Below are 3,310 nucleotides of genomic sequence, written 5' to 3' on the forward strand. Positions count from 1 at the left end.
GTGTAGGCCCATCTGGCCCTTCAAACCACATAGGCTCAGCAAACCCCACCAAACCCAATTAACCCTAACCTAATCCTGCGTCAATTCCCAACGACCGATTAACCGAGCCGACCGGTGGTGTAGTGGCATCAGCACCGGCAAATGGTCTGAGGTTCAAATCCATCCGGCTCACAGCACCCTTTCTACCTGCCTGGCCTGCAGACTTCCTCCAGCATTTTGTGTGTGTTTATTGGATCTCCAGCATATGTAGATCTTCGCTTGTTTGAAATCTTATTTTCTTTTCTTTTAACAGGGCCAATTTATCTCTGTAAAAAAATCGTAAAAGAATCGATGACAACTGAACAAAGGGAAGAATCTTCATCTGATAAAATGTAAAGTATGAGGTTCTCTCTACATGTGGTTTCACTGCTACTGCTTCCAAATAGAGTCAGTTGGGAGAGAAATTTGTTTCTCTTTAACTGATGTTAAACACATTTGACATGATTAACTTGAATGTAATCATGTAGTGGAAACTGAATATTCCTGATTTTCTAATATAGGTGCCAAACCTGAGATCAAAGATAATCTTCTTACCCTAAACATTTAATAACTTAAGCATAAGTTCTGTTTGCCTCATTATCGTAGGATGTAGTAGCTTGAGAAGAGATTTACCAGGATGCTTCCTGATACAGACAATATATTTTATGAGGATAGTCTGAGTGAGCTATGTAGTTCCTCTTTAGATGGAAGGAGAATAAGAGGGGACGATAGAGGTGTACAAGATGATAGGAAACATAAGTAGATTGAATAGCCTGCACCTTTTCTCCTTGGCTTTTTCCACAACCAATATTCTCACTTTCAAGTACGCTTCATCTCATATTCTCAGTATTTATTTTTTACTTAATTATTATTATTTCTTTATTTTTGTATTTGCACACTTTGCTGTCTCCTACACTCTGTTTGAACATGTAAGTTTTGCAGTCTTATATTGATCCTGGTAGACCTGTACTTTGCTGTACTGTTCTGTCTTCTATCTGTTTTTCCCTTACATATTTGGTTTTCTTCTTATTTGTTTCCTTCTCTATTATCATCATAAAGTACACTTTGCTCATTTCATCTTACTTTTCCCACATGTTTTGGTTGATTTACCCTCTAAATCAGGGGTTCCCAACTTGGGGTCCATGGACTCTTTGCTTAATGGTGTTGGACCCTCATATAAAAAAAAGTTGGAACCCCTGCTCTAACTGCTCAAATTTTCAAATTTCTTTCATGGGCTCTTTAACCATTGTGTTATGAGTGAGCCCCATGTGCATTGTTGATTTTGATTCCTCCATTACCACATCTACCACTGTATTTTTTAATTTATTCCATTTATTGAGATACAACATGGAATAGGCCCTTCCGGCCCTTCAAAACAAACTGCCTAGCAACCCCCAATTTAACCCTAGCCTAATCACAGGATAATTTACAACAAGCAACTAACCAACAACAGATATGTTTTTGGACTCTGGAAGGAGATTGGAGCACCAAGGGAAAACAGCCTGGGGCGTCAGAGTTCAATTTTAATGTTTTCTCTAAGGAGTCCATATGTCCTCCTCATGGAATGCGTGGATTTTCTCACAATACACACTATTGTAAATTATTGTGTTAACCACTATGGACCATTTCAATGACATTAGATTAACCTCCGACTCATCATTGCCCAACCTCATTATTTCCTTTCTTGCCATTGCTAAATCTATCTCCAAATCTACTGTTGCGACATATCTGCAGTCGTATTTCAGCAATTACGGTTCCAAATGATGATCATAGGTTATCTTTCCTCCCTCAGTCCAGCATGAGATTAATCTCCCAGCTGAACTATCCTGGCCTTGCTGCTTTTATTGCTCCACTTCACTCATTTCACAGAGGAACCAGGAGGTAAATATTTGAAATGCAAAGGTGTATCCTCTCCTGCCACTGATTCTGTATCTCTTCCCCTTCGTTCAGTTACATGATATGGAAAGTGGGACGCTGGCTGTTCTTTGCTCTGCTGGGGATCTGGACTATCGCTGTCACATGGTTCACGAGAGACAAAAAGGTAAGTCTAGGTCAGTAGATGCTCCCAAATGGTTTCCATGAATTGGAACATAAAACATTGAACATTACAACACAGTACATGCCCTTTGACCCACCATGTTGCACTGATCTCTTAACCAACTCTAGGTTCAATCTAACCTTTCTCTCCTTTATAGCCTTCAACTTTTCTGTGATCCATGCATCTTTGTAAGAGTTTCTTAAATGTCGCTGATGTATCTGCCTCCGCCACCAACCCTGGTAGTAGGTATCATACATTCACAGCTGTCTATATAAGAAAAACTTGCCTCTGACATTCCTTCAATGGATTTCTCCAATCACCATGAATTATGCCCCCTCATGTTAAACATTTCTGCCCTTGGAAAATGTCTCTGGCAGTGGATTCATTTTTTTGTGTCTTATCATCTTGTACGTATCTATCAAGTTACCTCTCATCCAATTTCATTCCAAATTCATTCAAATATGCCAATCATTTAAAGAAAAAAAAGCATTCACATATGAACTTTTAACCTTTTGTCAAACTAAAGTTGCATAAAGATGATATACTGTAAGTAGGTTTTCACACACTGTCCATGTGATGATTCAAGTCCAGTACTTGACAAGAAAATATATTGGACACTGTGCTTCACATAGAATTCTGTTGCGTGGTGTACGCACGAAATGTAAATCAAAGTCAACGTTCACTTTATTCCCAATGCACAAGCTGTTGCATACACATCTCCTGAATGCAACATCACAGGCACACAGCATCACACAGTATTGCATAGTTCCTGGTGTCAATCAATCTGATAATTTCACTTTTGCTTTTACAGAGACATGATCAATCAGATCCTCACAGCCTAGTCCATGAGATAAAGTGAATGTTCCCAGACTACACTGACTGTGGGGGAGTTTTCGAGCAAGATTAAATGTCACTGTTCAAGCTTTGTGGAACTTTTATATAGAATAAATCTCTCATAATTAAAACATTGACTTAATGAAGGTGAAATAAAACAAAATAATCTTGTCATGCTTTAAGATATTTGCTTTGTTTAATAGAAATCCACCTGCAACACTTCACTCACACTGATCTTAATATTATGCCATCTTTTCTAGATTTCCTGCATAAACCCACTATGAATTTTCAAAGTTTTTATGATCATGAACTGCTCAGAATTCTTTTACCATGTTAACATCTCTTCTCGGGCTTCCATCCAGGTACAGGTATTGATTATAACCAACATTTCTATGATAAACTCTGCCATCTTCTTCAGGG

The 3,310-nt window shown here is 38.4% G+C and overlaps 1 long non-coding RNA gene across 1 annotated transcript; it reads left to right on the forward strand.

The window, feature by feature from the left end:
- Window positions 1-297: 297 nt before the first annotated feature.
- Window positions 298-3,062, forward strand: LOC140717042 (uncharacterized). The gene is made up of 3 exons (XR_012096427.1): window positions 298-371; window positions 1,969-2,059; window positions 2,868-3,062. It is a non-coding gene; the product is annotated as an uncharacterized lncRNA (long non-coding RNA).
- Window positions 3,063-3,310: the final 248 nt, after the last annotated feature.

Source organism: Hemitrygon akajei, chromosome 27 (assembly GCF_048418815.1).
Source record: "Hemitrygon akajei chromosome 27, sHemAka1.3, whole genome shotgun sequence".
Taxonomy (NCBI): Eukaryota; Metazoa; Chordata; class Chondrichthyes; order Myliobatiformes; family Dasyatidae; genus Hemitrygon; species Hemitrygon akajei.